The sequence below is a fragment of the Zootoca vivipara genome, chromosome 2 (genome assembly GCF_965207765.1).
Source record: "Zootoca vivipara chromosome 2, rZooViv2.hap1.1, whole genome shotgun sequence".
Lineage (NCBI taxonomy): Eukaryota > Metazoa > Chordata > Lepidosauria > Squamata > Lacertidae > Zootoca > Zootoca vivipara.
Genome location: NC_142584.1, coordinates 100,519,229 through 100,537,079, shown reverse-complemented (window position 1 = coordinate 100,537,079; position 17,851 = coordinate 100,519,229). Strand labels below are relative to the sequence as shown.

The 17,851-nt window shown below is 44.2% G+C and overlaps 1 protein-coding gene and 1 long non-coding RNA gene across 13 annotated transcripts in view; one reads left to right on the top strand and one right to left on the bottom strand.

Annotated features, from left to right (window-relative positions):
- LOC148686983 (uncharacterized) overlaps nucleotides 1-15,848 on the top strand; it is a 30,103-nt gene extending 14,255 nt beyond the window's left edge. Inside the window, exon 3 of the long non-coding RNA XR_015948296.1 lies at nucleotides 15,712-15,848. This is a non-coding gene — a long non-coding RNA (uncharacterized LOC148686983). The remainder of the gene's footprint in view (nucleotides 1-15,711) is intronic.
- The window catches only part of FHIT (fragile histidine triad diadenosine triphosphatase), a 1,052,598-nt gene that overhangs the window by 688,205 nt on the left and 346,542 nt on the right, over nucleotides 1-17,851 (bottom strand). The window lies entirely within an intron of this gene.

The following is a 17,851-nucleotide window of genomic DNA, read 5'->3' as shown; positions in this document are numbered from 1 at the left end:
ACTGATGAGCGCTCCTCCTCATGCTCTCTGTTTCAGTTGCATTAACAAACGAGTTTAAATTAGTCCACGTTGCCTAGTATTAATCTTGATTAATTGGTTCTTATCTTAACAGATGTTAAGGCTAACTCCAGACTGCCTTGCATAGATATTGCAGGAAGTGCCTAGCCCTCTGGCTATCCGGCAAGTTCCCTGCATAAAGCCTGTCTAAAATGATCAGACATCAGAAAAGGCCAATGGCCCTTGAATGGAGGAAATGACGGGAGTTTGCTTCTAGGGTTCTTCTGCTGCATGTTCAAAGCACAGAACTCTCATTCATGGGACTGAGCTCTTCCCGAATTAAACAAAGGAAAGGGAAAAGCCTCTCTCTTAAGATGCCTTGAGATTTTGTGTTTCTGTGGTTCTAAAAGTGCATCTATCCAACATTGCTCTGGTAACCACTTTGCTAAGGAGCGGAAGAATCAAGAGCTCAACTCTTAACACAGATACTTCAGAAATGGCTCTTTGTGGACATTGTTGTTGTTGTTTAGTCGTTTAGTCGTGTCCGACTCTTTGTGACCCCATGGACCAGAGCATGCCAAGCACTCCTTTTCTTCCACTGCCTCCCGCAGTTTGGTCAGACTCATGTTTGTAGCTTCGAGAACACTGTCCAACCATCTCGTCCTCTGTCGTCCCCTTCTCCTAGTGCCCTCAATCTTTCCCAACATCAGGGTCTTTTCCAGGGAGTCTTCTTCTTCTCACGAGGTGGCCAAAGTATTGGAGCCTCAGCTTCACGATCTGTCCTTCCAGGGAGCACTCAGGGCTGATTTCCTTCAGAATGGATAGGTTTGATCTTCTTGCAGTCCATGGGACTCTCAAGAGTCTCCTCCAGCACCATAATTCAAAAGCATCAATCCTTCGGCGATCAGCCTTCTTTATGGTCCAGCTCTCACTTCCATACATCACTACTGGGAAAACCGTAGCTTTAACTATACGGACCTTTGTCGGCAAGGTGATGTCTCTGCTTTTTAAGATGCTGTCTAGGTTTGTCATTGCTTTTCTCCCAAGAAGCAGGTGTCTTTTAATTTCGTGACTGCTGTCACCATCTGCCGTGATCATGGAACCCAAGAAAGTAAAATATCTCACTGCCTCCATTTCTTCCCCTTCCATTTGTGAGAAGGTGATGGGACCAGTGGCCATAATCTTAGGTGTTTTTTTTTATGTTGAGCTTCAGACCGTGTTTTGTGGACATTATTATTTCTAAAAAAAGAAAAGGGGGGGAATGAAAGGTATTCTTTATGGGAGATGAGAGATATGATGGCTTTGGCAAGGTTTTATTAACATGCTAAATTAAACTCCCCTGTTAACATGGGCTGTTTGAAACTCAACAGATGCAAGATTATTGAGGCTTTGCAATGAGGGAGCAGCACTTTTAATTCTGTGCATTATCCACTGACAACATCAACATTGCCATGGCAACTGCACAGCCATACCATGCGAAGCGTGAATGCACCTATCACCAAAAGTGAACTTTGGGGAAAGAACTGAACCTGTCAAAAAGGCACCACACGCTCCTGTGGCCGTAGACTTTTCCCCAGACCTGGTGCAAAAGAAGGCCAGTGCTTTTGCAGGCTGCTTGAGATCTGGTAGGAAGGCATCTGCCAATGAGAAACAGCGGATGAAGCTGACCAAGCCCCCTAACTGGGCAGAAGGCTGGGGCAGTGCAGGAGAGAGGCCTGAGGCTGTAGTTGGGGGTTCCTGTGGTTCTGGAGCCACAAACTGGCAAGAAACTGGGACAACTCAAGAGATAAACATATCTGAGGGCCAAACTTGACATTATATCAAAGGTCTCTTCCATCTAACTTGAAGCCCTCTGCCTGGTTCCCTGTAACTTTGCTTCTCGCAGTGAGGAAACCACCAGAAGGCCCTTGCCACTGGACCTAAGTGTCCGAGCAGAACGATGGGGGTGGAGATGCTCCTTCAGGTATACTGGGCCGAGGCCCTATTGGGCTTTAAAGGTCATATTCTCCTCCCCTGCTGTGAACATGAGAAAAATCCCTCTTATGAAGCCAGTATCTGCCTTATGGCCATTGACTGTGCTGGCTCGGGCTGAGGTGAGTTGTTGGGAGTCCAACAACACCACAATTTAGCTGCCCCTGCTTTAGAGGGAATATATTGGGACTGAACAGGCAAATGATCTATTTGTTTTCTTAGCAAATCCCTTTCCCTCTCACACAGCTCCTTGGCTCTCATAATAATTTGTCTTGGAGGTACTAATTATGCACATGCACATAGCCACTGCACATAATTTATTCTGACCACAGATTGTGAATTTTTCTTAGCACAATATCAAAGATGCTGCTTTCAGCAAGAAGTGTACTTCCTTGATAATCTCTGTCAAACCACCATGCTGTCAACGGCAACAGGTCCGCCTCTCACCTGAAAACAGCACCATTCACTGTAGGCAAGTCACATCAAAGCCACCTTTGGGAAGTATACCCTTAGCTGATTTTGTGCCCCGGTTCTCAGTGAAGTCTGAATGTTTATAAGGGCAATTTGAGTCTTCTAGGAATACAGCAAACTGCCTCAGGCCAGGTCAAACATAACCAGGTCTTAGGCAGAGGCCTTTCTTGGCACCTGCTATCCCATCCTTCCTCCAGAAACCTCAAGGCAGTTAACTGCAAAGATAAAGCTCTAAATGAACCATATAAAACCATGGTCAGACTCATGTTGGTAGCTTCGAGAGCACTGTCCAACCATCTCGTCCTCTGTCGTCCCCTTCTCCTAGTGCCCTCCATCTTTCCCAACATCCGGGTCTTTTCCAGGGAGTCTTCTCTACTCATGAGGTGGCCAAAGTATTGGAGCCTCAGTTTCACGATCTGTCCTTCCAGTGAGCACTCAGGGCTGATTTCCTTCAGAATGGATAGGTTCGATCTTCTTGCAGTCCATGGGACTCTCAAGAGTCTCCTCCAGCACCATAATTCAAAAGCATCAATTCTTCAGCGATCAGCCTTCTTTATGGTCCAGCTCTCACTTCCATACATCACTACAGTCGTACCTCGGGTTACGAACACCTCGGGTTACGAACATCTCGGGTTACGAACTGTGCAAACCCAGAAGTATTTTCGGCTGCATGCACGTTCTGCGCGTGCGCAGAAGCGTGCGCGCAGTTTGCGCATGCGCAAAGCGCGAAAATAGCACTTTGTGCATGTGCAAAATGGCGGTTTGGGTTGCGAACTTTTCAGGTTACGAACTGCGACCCGGAACGGATCGTGTTCGTAACCAGAGGTACTACTGTAGTGGGAAAACCATAGCTTTAACTATACAGACTTTTGTCGGCAAGGTGATGTCTCTGCTTTTTAAGATGCTGTCTAGGTTTGTCATTGCTTTTCTCCCAAGAAGTAGGCATCTTTTAATTTCATGACTGCTGTCACCATCTGCAGTAATCAAGGAGCCCAAGAAGGTGAAATCTCTCACTGCCTCCATTTCTTCCCCTTCTATTTGCCAGGAGGTGATGGGACCAGTGGCCATGATCTTGGTTTTTTTGATGTTGAGCTTCAGACCATATTTTGCGCTCTCCTCTTTCACCCTCATTAAAAGGTTCTTTAATTCCTCCTCACATTCTGCCATCAAGGTTGTGTCATCTGCATATCTGAGGTTGTTGATATTTCTTCCGGCAATCTTAATTCCGGCTTGGGATTCATCCAGTCCAGCCTTTCGCATGATGAATTCTGCATATAAGTTAAATAAGCAGGGAGACAATATACAGCCTTGTCGTACTCCTTTTCCAATTTTGAACCAATCAGTTGTTCCATATCCAGTTCTAACTGTAGCTTCTTGTAAAGCAACCCAAATCACCTATTCATGGCCCACCAAGCTGAACACAGGATATATATATATATATATATATATATATATATATATATATATATTGCCCTCTGTGGGCCTTAAATATCCTGTTTTTACTGCAGTGGCCTGCAAAAAAAGGGGAGGAACCTCAATAAATCATGGTTGATGGGACTGTGTTTGGCTTGGGAGCAAGAAGTTGTGCTTAGGTTTGGCTTAGGCCCTGCTCCGACTCATCTCCAGCCTATGCTCCTGAAGACACATCCAGGAGAGCTGATCTGCACCATGCTTGTGGAACAAGACTCAGCCCACAAGCAAATTTGCTGCGGAGAATCTGTGCCTGGCAAGCAGTTTATGACACTGTTGGTGCCAGTCTCTCGAGCTGCCAAAGCCATTGACAAGAAACCCTCAGGATAGCACACCTATTTTAGCACAATAAGCATTGCATCCTCCTGGGCTGCGTTCCAGCTCTTTAGCTAAGATAAATTTCTGCTGCTTCCTCTGTGAGCCGTTCTAAAGCCAGTTTCTTCCCCTCCCTTGTAGATAAGCAGCAAACCTGCTTCTAAACCCTGCCCCCCCAACAAAGAAAAACCCCATCCTAACTCCTTCCTTTGCAAGATTGATATGAAATATGCTGAGTCACACTTCCATGGGCCGTTTAATGCTTCTCCCTTCAAACAAAAATTACACTCTGTCACAGGATTGTTCGTTACTTCTGAAGTGGGAGAACAGCTTCGGTAAAAGCAACTTCAGCTTAGAGGTCCCCAGTGGTCCTGAGCGTTTCCTGTGCTTTGATGTTATTCCAAATGAACATACAAGGTCACTTCCTGGCTATGCAAAAAAGAAAAAGGCTGAGAAACCAAGAGATTTGACTTTCCTCAGGGATGCCCCTGTTTATCCAGTCCAGTTATAGGATACCTAGAAAACAGGTAGAAAAGACCTGGAGGAGGAGACTACCCATTTTTCCACAGATGGGATGTCTGGATTTGCCCCAAAGACAAGACTGCTGAAGATGAATTCTTCACCGATCACAAAAAATAAAATTTTGATGCACTCTTCTTCTTCTTCTTCTTCTTCTTCTTCTTCTTCTTCTTCTTCTTCTTCTTCTTCTTCTTCTTCTTCTTCTTCTCCTCCTCCTCCTCCTCCTCCTCCTCCTCCTCCTCCTCCTCCTCCTCTCTCTCTCTCTCTGTAAATAGTGTTCATTTATTCAGGTTTTTAGCTTCCCGGTGAATACTTTTCTTCCCCGCTTATTTCTGATGTAGATCTTCACTCACTCCTTTTCATATGGTGGGGAGGCAGGTGACTTTTGTGGTTCATCTCAGGTGCGAAAAATGTCTTGAGTTGGTCCTGGGTACCTGGAAGCAGTGGCTTCAGATAGAAGAGTCCCAAAGAGGGCATCATTTTATCACCAACAACCTCTGTGTGCGATGGAGATGATGGAGGAGGAGGAGGAGCTCCGGTGCTGAACAGAGTCACAATTGTAAGTTTTTCCTTAATATCTAAGGCCAGCATGGTTGGCTGCTATCCACACCAGGGTTTGCAGAATTCACTTGCAACTTGTGGGTGTTGAAGAAACCTCCCATCTGAAAAGACCCTAACTTGTCGCATGTCTAGAACTTATCCATTTGATAGTTAAATCTTGATTCCCTGGTAGGAAATTTGAGGGACCAGATTCTTTTGAGGGAGCAGCAAAAACCTGCAGAGGAACCAAGCTGTTCGCTTGGCTTTGATCTAGCAACTGAGCTCTTGGATGCTTAATTACTAGTAGCAATGTGCAAAACAAAAAACAAAACTGCTGAGGTCATACTAACCAGAAACAAATGACAAACTAGATTGATCAGCTGGAAGAGGTGCAGTTTAAAAAGGGACACTGTGTACACAAGGTAGGTCTGAATCATGCATGCATGCATTTGTATTTTTAATATCAGAGTTAGTGTGTTGTGTTCCAGTCTTACATTTTATTTAAGCATCAAGAAAGTTCTCCCTGACTTCAGTACTTTCTTCCCCTTTTCAGTCATCGGCCAGTACCAATAACTTCTCTGGGCATCTATGCAAGAAGCTGTCCTGAAATGACTGAGGTTTGAGAATTTGCCCTAATCGACAACAAAGTGGTCTGCCGTTGAGTAGATCACTCTTTAATCATACAGCCTATCTAAAAATCCAGAGTAGTTTCTATTTTCTTTTACTTTTCTGCTCTCAGAAGCACGAGGAGTACAATAAAAGCTATATAAACACACAGAAGCAGGCCTGTTTCACTCCCGTTCCTGGGTAAGCATCTCTATCATGTTCCACTTGTGACATAAAACTACATCCACTACTAATCCCCTTGTAATTTGCTCAAATTAATTCATTGTCTATTTCCTGCCTAATCAACTCCTACTTAGTGCCAAGTGTTAAGTACTGCAGTAAAACATCACCTTCATTTTGTCGCTGTACATTTACGACAGATATCATGTGACTTCCTAACACACTGTCACAACTCTTCCAGTTGCAGAGACTGAAAAGCCCCACTGCAAGCAGCCACAATGACATCTTGGCCGTGTCAGCGGCAAAGGTCAAGCTTTCAGGATTTGGAGCTCCTTATGCAGAGTGCGTACCTTGGCAGCAATTGCCAGCTGTAGCTGTTCACGTAATAATAGAGAGAACCAGGCAAAAACACTAAGGAATGAGAAAGTACTGTTCTGTGGATGGTAGAAAATAATGTAGAATATCACACCCCCCCATAGGACGCAGGTGGCGCTGTGGTTTAAACCACAGAGCCTAGGGCTTGCCGATCAGAAGGTCGGCGGTTCGAATCCCTGGAATGGGGTGAGCTCCCGTTGCTCGGTCCCAGCTCCTGCCAACCTAGCAGTTCGAAAGCACATCAAAGTGCAAGTAGATAAATAGGAACCGCTACAGCGGGAAGGTAAACGGCCTTTCCATGTGCTGCTCTGGTTTGCCAGAAGCGGCTTTGTCATGCTGGTCACATGACCTGGAAGCTGTACGCCGGCTTCCTTGGCCAATAAAGCGAGATGAGCGCCGCAACCCCAGAGTCGGTCACGACTGGACCTAATGGTCAGGGGTCCCTTTACCTTTTATCATCCCCCTTGTCCTATGCAGTGAAAGCTATTATTTCACAGTATTATTACTATTATTATTATTAATTATTATAATTTTAAAATGGAATTCTCCTGAGTTTTCAAAAGCTTACATTTCAGAGGGCTGGGGTGGTGTGGAATGCATCCTGAAATCCCACTGTGTGTGTTTCTTCACTCTTTTTTGCTGCTACTACTGGGTGTTTCTGTCACTCTCCCCACTGCTGCTGGGCACCACTGCTTAGTATTATTAGTATTGCTTCCTGTTTCTGTTTTCACTCTGAGTTAGCTTCCAGAGAGGCACCAGAGCGAGTTTCCTGCCTGGAAAGAGCACAAGGGGGACGGGGACTGCCAAGCAGCAGTGGGGAAAGGATGCTAGCACTGTAGGTAGGCTGTAATTCATCCTTGTTTGCAGTAGGGATTGGGGGCGGGGAGAAATTTGGTTCCGTTCATTTTAATGAGAACCAACCTAATCTTCCCAGAACAGTGCAGAATCCAAAATGAAGCCATTCTTTGAAATTCACCCTTCTCTGAATTTTGCAATAGTGTGTGTGTGTGTGTGTGTGTGTGTGTGTGTGTGTGTGTGTTGGTAAAAATAACATTAAAAATGCTTTCTCGCAAAAGGTATATACCAGGCATCCCCAAACTTCAGCCCTCCAGATGTTTTGGACTACAATTCCCATCTTCCCTGACCACTGGTCCTGTTAGCTTGGGATCATGGGAGTTGTAGGCCAAAACATCTGGAGGGCCGCAGTTTGGGGATGCCTGGTATATACTAACAAAGATGTTGACATTAGGAGCAATGTGCACTAAAAAGTTGTCAATAATGTACATTTCATTTTAACGAGGACTGTTTTTAACAACAACAACAACAACAACAACAACAACAACAACAACAACAACAACAAACTGATGCAGAAATATGGATTGGAAAAAGGAGAAATTGAGGAAAACCCAAACTGATGCATTTGCTGATTCCTAGTTTGCACCACCCCAATTACTGAACCTGTCCACCAATTTGTGAATTAGATGGGGAAAATTGGGGGGGGGCAATGAGCCAACCGTAACATTGATTAATTCTTTGGTCATCAAGGTGAGCAGTGTTTTTCAAACAGAATGTAATGAGGCTTAAATCCCCAAACAACTATTTGCTTCTCAGCAAGATCTAACATGAACAGGGATTTCCTTTGCTGGCAAAATCTGGCTTTGGTACAAGGGTGGAGAGAGCAGACCATTCATCTTAAAGCGTGTGCAGGGCACCCACCTGAGAATCGTCTCTAGGACACCTCGTGTAACCTTTTGTTGCTAAACTAGGATAGAGGAGAGGAGCCTTCAGCAATCACACCGGGTCTATTGAGCAGGCTTTGTTTTAGTTATGACGGAGCGACTCCTTTTTCTATCCATCAATAGGAACTTCCTTCAGCTACTGAATCTCGCTCAAACAGGTAGTTCTCTCTTGGAAGCTTCGCTGTACGCTTTCATCCTCAGAGGGCACAAGGGGAGATAACAAAAGCAGTACCCTGAAGCAAAACTGCCTGGCTACAGTCAGGGAAAAAATGGCCTCAGGTTACTCTGCAGCTCTTTCTCCTTCTCCCAGGAACAGCACATCTTGCTTTCATTGTTGTTGGGGGGGGGGCTGCACTTCTGTTGAATACATGGGGCTGTTTGTTCACCACAGTAATTAGACATTAAACACCTCTCACAACTAGGACAACTGCAACTTTCCTCCATAATCCATAGACAGCACGCTGGAAAGAATATTTTCTCCAGTCAGGTGGCTATTTATCAGCATTAGAAAGCGAAAGAAACATGTAACAAAACACTCTTAAGACATGCATCGAACAAAACTGTGGGTGTTCTTAATCGCCCTGGTGTAAAATATGCTAAACTTTAAGGTCGGCCATAGATTAACGTTACACAACAGAGGCCTCTTTATTCAGGGCCGCCTTGAGCTTATGCGTTGCTTGGGAGTGAATCCTCAGGATCACAGAATGCATATCACACACAGTTTTAAATGTTCTAGTTACAGGTAGGTAGCCGTGTTGGTCTGGTGTAGTCGAAACAAAATAAAATAAAATAAAAATTCTTCCAGTAGCACCTTAGAGACCAACTAAGTTTGTCATTGGTATGAGCTTTCGTGTGCATGCACACTTCTTCAGATACACTGAAACAGAAGTCACCAGACCCTTATGTATAGTCAGAGGGGGGGGCACCACTCAAAAGGGTGGTGGGAAACTGGACTGCATTTGGTCTTGCAGGAAGAATTTACAACTCCTCATCCACAATAATACAACCACCAGACTTTACATGGACACTGGTACCAGAACCTGAAATAAACCCAGATCCCAACTTTGCTGCCACATACACCCAGACAACACCATTACTAGCCCCCAAAACATCAAACATACCATCTCAGGACTATTTAATTGCTCATCTTCTAACATTGTGTATGCCATATATCGGACAAACAGGCCAAACCCTACGCCAAAGGATAAATGGACATAAATCTGACATCAGGAATCACAAGACAGAAAAACCAGTAGGAGAACACTTCAATCTCACAGGACATTCTATACAAGATCTCAAAGTAGCTGTCTTATTACAAAAGAATTTCAGAAATAGACTGGAAAGAGAAGTTGCTGAACTGCAATTTATCACCAAACTTAAAACCATGGAGAAACCTGGTCTAAACAAAGACATTGGATTCTTATCTCATTATACATGATAAAACTATCTTTAGCCTTCTCACCCATTGCTTTTCCTGTGGGACCAATCAGAGGCTTCATGTGTACCAGATGAAAACCACACGTTTGCCACATTGGAGACCCAAGCTGCATGCAGTATTACAGCCCCCCAAGAAGTGTAAAGCGTCACTACTGGAGATCTACAGGGATCTCAAGGGATCTTTTCCCCAAAGATGTTTCTGCTCCACAACTATCTGTCTATACAGTTGTACCTCGGATTTCGAACGTAATCCATTCCGGAAGACCGTTCGAGTTCCTAAACGTTCAAAAACTGAGGTGCAAAAGGCTGCAAATTTAATAGAGAAAATTGGGGGAAATAACATATACACTCAGCAGAAGCCGTTCGAATTCTGAGGCATGTTTGAAAACCAAAGCATTTACTCCCAGGTTTACAATGTTAAAGTTCTGAAATGTTTGTCAACAGAGACGTTCAAAAACCGAGGCACCACTGTAACACTAGCCTAAGAAATTCAGCAGCTCACATGGAGGAAAACCTATCTGAATGTTACTGCATCAAGAGAGCAGGCAATGCCCTTTTGTTAATCTAGCAGTTCTTATTTTTCACCTGCCACTGTTTGCCACCCATGTTTCTCACCCACTTACTTACTATTTTTATGGTCTGCGCCATGAGAATACAAGATTTTTTTAAAAAAAAATTTTAAGGAGAGAGAGAAATACCTCTTTCAAAAGTAACGACCGCTGACAAATATAATGGACCTGATAAATCACTCTCACACCAATTCAAGACAAACCAGTCACTCCATGCAGGATTGGGGGCCCCACAAGCAACAGTGTGTAGCAGATGTTTGCAGAAAGGCATTTATGTGAGAAGGCATGATGTAACGTAATGTAGCAGGCAGGGATGCACAAATCTACCAAATTCAGTTTCTCTCAGCTTCTCATTTTTGCAATCTTCAGTTCAGCTGTCAACACTTTCACCTCCGTTTGCAATTTTTTTTAAAAAGAAAAAGTCTGCATGAAAATTCACATTCCCCTTTAATGCAAATTTCTCCTAATATACAGACCCTTGCATGCAATTTTGCCGCATATGCACATTTTTGCAAAGGGACCTTGCCTAATAAAATGCACTTCTGATTGCTATTTTCATGAATATGTGGTTTTATATGCACACTCCTCCCCAAGAGGAGTTTGACCCACAGGAGGGGCCCTGTGGGCTGGGAGGCAGATATCTAGACATAGCTGCCAGGTTTTCCCTTTTCTCGCGAGGAAGCCTATTCAGCATAAGGGAAAATCCCTTAAAAAAAGGGATAACTTGGCAGCTATGTATCTAGATCCTGGGGAGGAGCTTAGTGGGGTGTCAAAAAGCACTCAGAACCCATTGGGTGTCTGAAGTCCAATATGCTGCCACATCAGGTGCCTTCCTATTTGACACACCACACCTATACTTGCTATTGCCATGGATGGAATTCAAAGCAGTTCTAAGGAGACTGCAATCATCTTCCCCTTCTCCCCCCACAAGCTGTTCTGGGGTTATCCCGAACCCCTAGAGCTAATTTCGGGGTGCATGGGAGGATCAAAGGCAGGAAAAGCACTCTTGCTGTAGAAGGACTCATTCTGCTGGCTCCCACTAGTACAACATTTCAGTTGAATCAGGTCCTGTTTTGGATACTATATGCTGGCTGAGTTACTACATGGGCCACCTGTGTCCTGAAAGTGTCACTGCTTTCAACATTAATGAGCAGTGACCAAACAGGCAAGGTGGAGGACTGGGTTTCTGTAGGGTAATTTGCATTTCAATATTAGTTTAAATTTCCACACTATACATGAATCGGTGATTAATGCTAATCCATTACTTACATAGCAATCTGCATTCATCATCATTATCACTGGTTATAATACCGCCTTCTTTTAAAGCAACTGTGCTCTGGTGCTTTGTCTCTCTCTCCCACCCCCGTTCCCCAAAGATAAGAATAGGCACAGGCAAACTCGGCCCTCTAGATGTTTTGGGACTACAACTCCCATCATCCCTAGCTAACAGGACCAGTGGTCAGGGATAGTGGGAGTTGTAGTCCCAAAACATCTGGAGGGCCGAGTTTGCCTATGCCTAGATAAGAATAAGCACCACTGAACTCAAGGCAAACTTACATATGTCTAGCCAGAAGTAAGTTAGTTGAACAAAATTTCCCACTAAAAATCAATAAAACTTAAGACAAGACTAACTTGCCCAGTTGATCATAGAATCATAGAGTTGGAAGAGACCACGAGGGCCATCCAGTCCAATCCCCTGCCAAGCAGGAAACACCATCAAAGCATTCTTGACATATGCCTGTCAAGCCTCTGCTTAAAGACCTCCAAAGAAGGAGACTCCACCACACTCCTTGGTAGCAAATTCCACTGCCGAGCAGCTCTTACTGTCAGGAAGTTCTTCCCAATGTTTAGGTGGAATCTTCTTTCTTGTAGTTTGAACCCATTACTCCGTGTTCGCTTCTCTGGAGCAGCAGAAAACAACCTTTCTCCCTCCTCTATATGACATCCTTTTATATATTTGAACATGGCTATCATATCACCCCTTAACCTTCTCTTCTCCAGGCTAAACATACCCAGCTCCCTAAGCCGTTCCTCATAAGGCATCGTTTCCAGGCCTTTGGACCATCTTGGTTGCCCTCTTCTGGACATGTTCCAGCTTGTCAGTATCCTTGAACTGTGGTGCCCAGAACTGGACACAGTACTCCAGGTGAGGTCTGACCAGAGCAGAATACAGTGGTATTATTACTTCCATTGATCCCACTGGCATAATTGGGCATAATTCTGACGAGTCCGAAAACAACCAGCTGGACCTGTGCATTGCATCCAGAGGTTGCACCAGTGTAAACAGCTTGTGCAACTGACCCCATCTCCCTTTAACCCCCTTCATGCTTTTCAGAAGCCACAGTTCAAACAGTGCGGAAAGGGGTGCTGTGTCACACAGAGCCGCAGTAAAAGGCGAGAAATTACCTGACATCGGGCAGAGGCAGCACCACATCACACAGCCCAGTGTGCAACATAGCACGGACTGACCAAGGGGGTTCTGATCTGGGGAGGGTTTTGGTACAGAGGAAAGCAGTGAGGAGGATGGGAAGAAAAAGACACACACACACCCCAGTCTTCAAGTTGTTAGAACTCTTTGAGTAGGGCTCTCCTGTCACGCCCTATCCTATCTCCCTCCCCAAATGTAAAACCTTGATGTGATCAGTTACGGGATAGTGGAGGAACTGCCAGATAAACAGTCATGTACATTTAATCTCCTTCTATCACAGGCATCCCCAAACTTCGGCCCTCCAGATGTTTTGGCCTACAACTCCCATGACCCCTAGCTAACAGGACCAGTGGTCGGGGAAGCAGTTTGGGGATGCTTGTTCTATCACATATTCTGTCTGCTATGCACTGTTACTCTTCTGAGACAGCTTCCCAACAGCAAAGTGTGGTAGCTCAGTGGTACAGCATCTATTTTGGATGCAGAAGGTTCAATCACCAGTATCTCCAAGTAGGGATGAAATCCTGTCTGAAATCCTGGAGACTGGCTGCCAGTCAGAGTGCACAGTATTGAGCCAGATAAACCAATGGTCTGGCTCAGTATAAGGAAGCTTCCTCCATTCCTATGACATCCAGCTCTTGGGGAGGCCCTCTTGGCTATTACAGTTAACAAAACTAAAGAGTTTTCTCCCACTTCCCTTTATTTTCTCAGTACAGTCAAACCTCGGTTGTTGAACGTAATCCATTCCAGAAGACCGTTCGACTTCCAAAACGTTTGACAACCGAGGTGCGGCTTCTGATTGGTTGCAGGAGCTTCTTGCACTCAAGCGGAAGCTGTGTCGGATGTTCGGGTTCCAAAAAATATTCAAAACCCGGAGCATTTACTTCCAGTTTTTTGGCGTTCGGGGGCTGAAAGGTTGGGAAATAGAGCCATTCGAGAACTGAGGTTTGACTGTAATGTGGCAATTTAAGCAAAACTAGGCAGATAAAACCACGAATAAAGCAACACAGGTTTGATTGTTCTGTAAAAAGAATAAAAGTTTATGGAGCACATGTGACTTTAAAACAATTAAGCAAAGGAATAGCATTTTACAAGCTCATGAGCAAAGGCGGAAAAGAAAATCGGGGGGAAACAACCCACTGTTTGATGAAGCGGGCTGAAACACTCAAATATGTGAGCTCGCTGACATAAATTGATTCGCTTTAACCTTCAGTATGTCTCTAGAAACCAAAAGGTATTTCATAATTTATTATATAATCTATTAAAACAGTGAAAGGGGAAAAATCTCGGTCTCTCGCTCGCTCCCTGGCCCAGAGGCTATTTCTAACTTTCAGTTCATTCTCAAGTGGACAAAATTGAGAATTGAAAGTAAACAAGACTGAAGGCAATGTGTCTACAGTTCCTGGCCATCTATCAGTTTCTTATCATCCACCCAAATTACTTTTAGGCGTGACGGGCGGCTCTTCCACAGAAATAGGGGGGGGGGAAACCTAATTAATCCCCAGAGAGAAGTACTAATAAGCACTTGGCCTTTCATCTCCAGTGGCCTTGATCGCAGCGTGTCCCTTGGTGAAAACCATCCAATCAGTGGGCATCATGCCACCCATCACCACATCTCCCAAGTCTTAGTTCTCTGTGGAGTGAAGGTGCAAGTTAATTGGCATTCACTGAAACGTCAGACCCCTTTGCTGGAATTGTGGCCCAGAAGTTAATGAAATTATGCACCAATTCAAAACCTGGCAGGTTTTCAAAATTAAATCTTGGAGATGCAAACTTTCGCACGCTGTCAAGACACAACTCAGCACGCTCTATATTTTCTCCATTTCAGAGAAAAGCAGAGAATGGTTGGGCTCTATGCAAAACTAACTGACCCAACTCTTGACGGTAAAAAGAGATTTAAGAAGGTTGAGCCATCCTGCTCTCAAGTCCGCCAAACCTTTTGACATACAAGAGTAGTCGCTGATGATCAATATATTTTTCATCATTCATGTAATGCCTAAGATGTAAAATACTGTGTCATCGAGCATCTCTTTCATTTAAGAGAGAGAGAAGTCTTTACAAAGCTAAAAGAAGGTAAACAAGCCTCCATGAAAGAAGGAATTCACCATGACAGAAATTGACTAAAGGGCAAAGTGGCAAAGTGAGCTAGAGGGGCTATTTGCTTCCCACAATTTATTCTTTAATAACTTCTACTGTAATATTTCTGGGGCACATCAAAGGACAATAACAGGCTGATGCTGGTAATCCCTCTCACATATAAAATTTTTCATTACCGAGTGTTAAAGGCATCATTCTGTCTGAGAAATGGGAATTGATAGGGGGCTGCTTTCCTTCCCCCTATCCTGGGGAAACATCTAAGCCTTTTTCTCATGGTGACACTGAGTGCTCTCGCCAGAATTTGTTCTGAAGGCTGCAGATGTGCAATATGATGAAAAATCTCTTTGATAAATTGGGGGGGAGTGAGGGGGAAGGGGGGAGGTTCAGTAGATCACAATTCTGTATCAGGCACAGGAACTGCTTTCCATTCTAATTAACTTTAAATGCTTTTTTTGGTAAACACTTTTCTTTTCTTTTTACAAAGTTGTCAGGAACAATTTTGGCAAATAAGTCTTTTAAGACTTGATGCACTTTCCCTGTGTGTAACTAGAACAAGTGGGGAGGGGGGAGGAAAGGATCATTTCAAGAAACGTAACTAATAGTAACAGTGACGACGACAACAACAACAACAACAACAACAACAACATGTAGGTAAAAGACATTTGGAAACTGGCTAAGCAAGTACAGTGGTACCTCTGGTTATGAACTTAATTCGTCCCGGAGGTCCGCTCTTAACCTGAAACCATTCTTAACCTGAGGTGCATTTTCGCTAATGGAGCCTCCCACTGCTGCCACACCGCCGCCGCACGATTTCTGTTCTCAGCCTGAGGTAAAGTTCTTAACCCAAGGTACTACTTCCGGGTTAGTGGAGTCTGTAACCCGAAGTGTTTGTAACCCGAGGTACTCTGTATAAGTTTCAATTTGAAATACTCTCCTCATCTACTTCCACTCTGAGTCTAACAAATACCTAAAACTTATGCTAGAAAATTGTGTATTTCAGATTCTATGCTGTGGTACCTCGACTTACGAACGACTCGACAACCGAATTTTTCGACTTACGAGTGGGGCAAATGGCCGCACGCTTACGAATTTCTCAACATTCGAACAGAAACTGCGGCGGTTTTAGATAGGGTTTTTTTGACTTACGAATTTTTAGATGGGGTTGCTTCGACTTACGAATTTTTCCGTTTCCAATGCATTCCTATGGGAAATCGCGTTTCCAATGGCAATTTTCAACTTACGAATTTTTCGACCTACAAAGGTGCCTTCGGAACGGATTAAATTCATACGGCGAGGCACCACTGTAGCTGGTTTTGTCACACAGAAGGCATATTTACTATTAACAGCATTCTATATTGAACATTCATTTGCCATACAGAATACATCTTATTGCTAGCCTATGCTGATCAGAAGGTCGGCGGTTCGAATCCCTGTGACGGGGTGAGCTCCCGTTGCTTGGTCCCAGCTGCTGCCAACCAAGCAGTTCAAAAGCACGTCAAAATGCAAGTAGATAAATAGGAACCGCTATAGCGGGAAGGTAAACGGCGTTTCCATGTGCTGCTCTGGTTTGCCAGAAGCGGCTTTGTCATGCTGGCCACATGACCTGGAAGCTATACGCCGGCTCCCTCGGCCAATAATGCGAGATGAGCGCGCAACCCCAGAGTCGGTCACGACTGGACCTAATGGCCAGGGGTCCCTTTACCTTTGCCTATGCTCTTATAGACTAGGTGTGGGGAAACTTCGGCCCTCCAGATGTTTCTGAACCATAGCTCCCACCAAGCCATCAAACCTGGCCAATGGCCAGGCATGATGGGAGTTGTAGTTCTGCAAAACATATCCTGAAATTACACTCCAGTTCCATGTCAAGCAGGAGACCAGCTCCTGAAAGCTGATGATGTCTGCCCTAACCCCACTTACAAAAAAACCTATTAGATTGTACCCAGTCTTTAACACTTGTGAAGATAGGGAATAAACCCAAGGCTTTATTTATTTTGGAGTACTATGTAAGCGCTGGCTCCAGAGACAAGTTGATCATATCATCATGCATTCCACGAGTGACTTGCAGATCTCCTGTGCAGAAATACAGATGGCCCATTTGAAGCTTCCAGACGATACAGAGCACCATTTAAATTCCAAGTCCTTCTTAGTCGCAATTTGTGAAGCAACCACCATCACTGGGGGCTCATCCTGTTGACATATAACATGAGCCAAGCCCCACTGTGCAAAACTACCGCCCATGAGAGAAGAATACAACATCTCCCTATGTTTTATGAAGCAGATTAAAAATGGAGGCAAGAAGTAATGTGACCTGGCAGTTTGAGAAACATACACAAACGTCCTCTTCCGCTTTATGTCTAATTTCCATTTTAAAATGTCATTTGTAACTTCACTGCCCGGTGTCCCTCCTCACTCCCTGAACCTTTTCAAAGCACAGGCATCATGTCCATTTACAAAAAAAAAAAGTATTTTCAATGTCTCTCCTCTACCTCCCTCTTTCTTGGTAATAATGTCATGGTTATCATTCACTTATAATTGCTGCATCGGAAGTATAACGACAGGGGACACATTTGTCTCTCTTCAGCCCCAGTTTACACAACTGACATTCCCAATGATCTCAGCTCAATCTGTCCTGAGTGATGAAACTCTTTGGGCACAACGCAGGCAAGCAAAGGCAAGCACTTTTGAGCCCCTTTGGCTTAACGGAAAGAGTAATACACATGTTTTAGGCTGCAAACCCCACTGAACACCATGAGACTTACTTCCACGTAGACAGGTATATGATTACAAATTTGTGCCTAATAAAACTATGTATGGGAAGAAACATAGGGGTTGGCATGCATCTTTAACATGTCAGAATACCATTTTCTGCATGCACAGCAGCATCTTAGGTAGATGTGACATCTGGCTCTGGCTCACTCAAAAAAAAAGTGGGGCAGGGTGAAAGGGGCAGCTGCTGCTCTATATCATTCACAAATAAGCTGCTCTCTCAGCCCCTCAAAAATAAAAAAGGAACATAATAAACTCTTTAGGAATAAAACACACATCTTGCCTCCCAAGCTGCTAGATAAATAAACAAATGCCTTTTCTTCCAGCCCATCTTTGTAAGGTCAGGGCCTCAAGATCTGTGTTCTTCTGTCTAC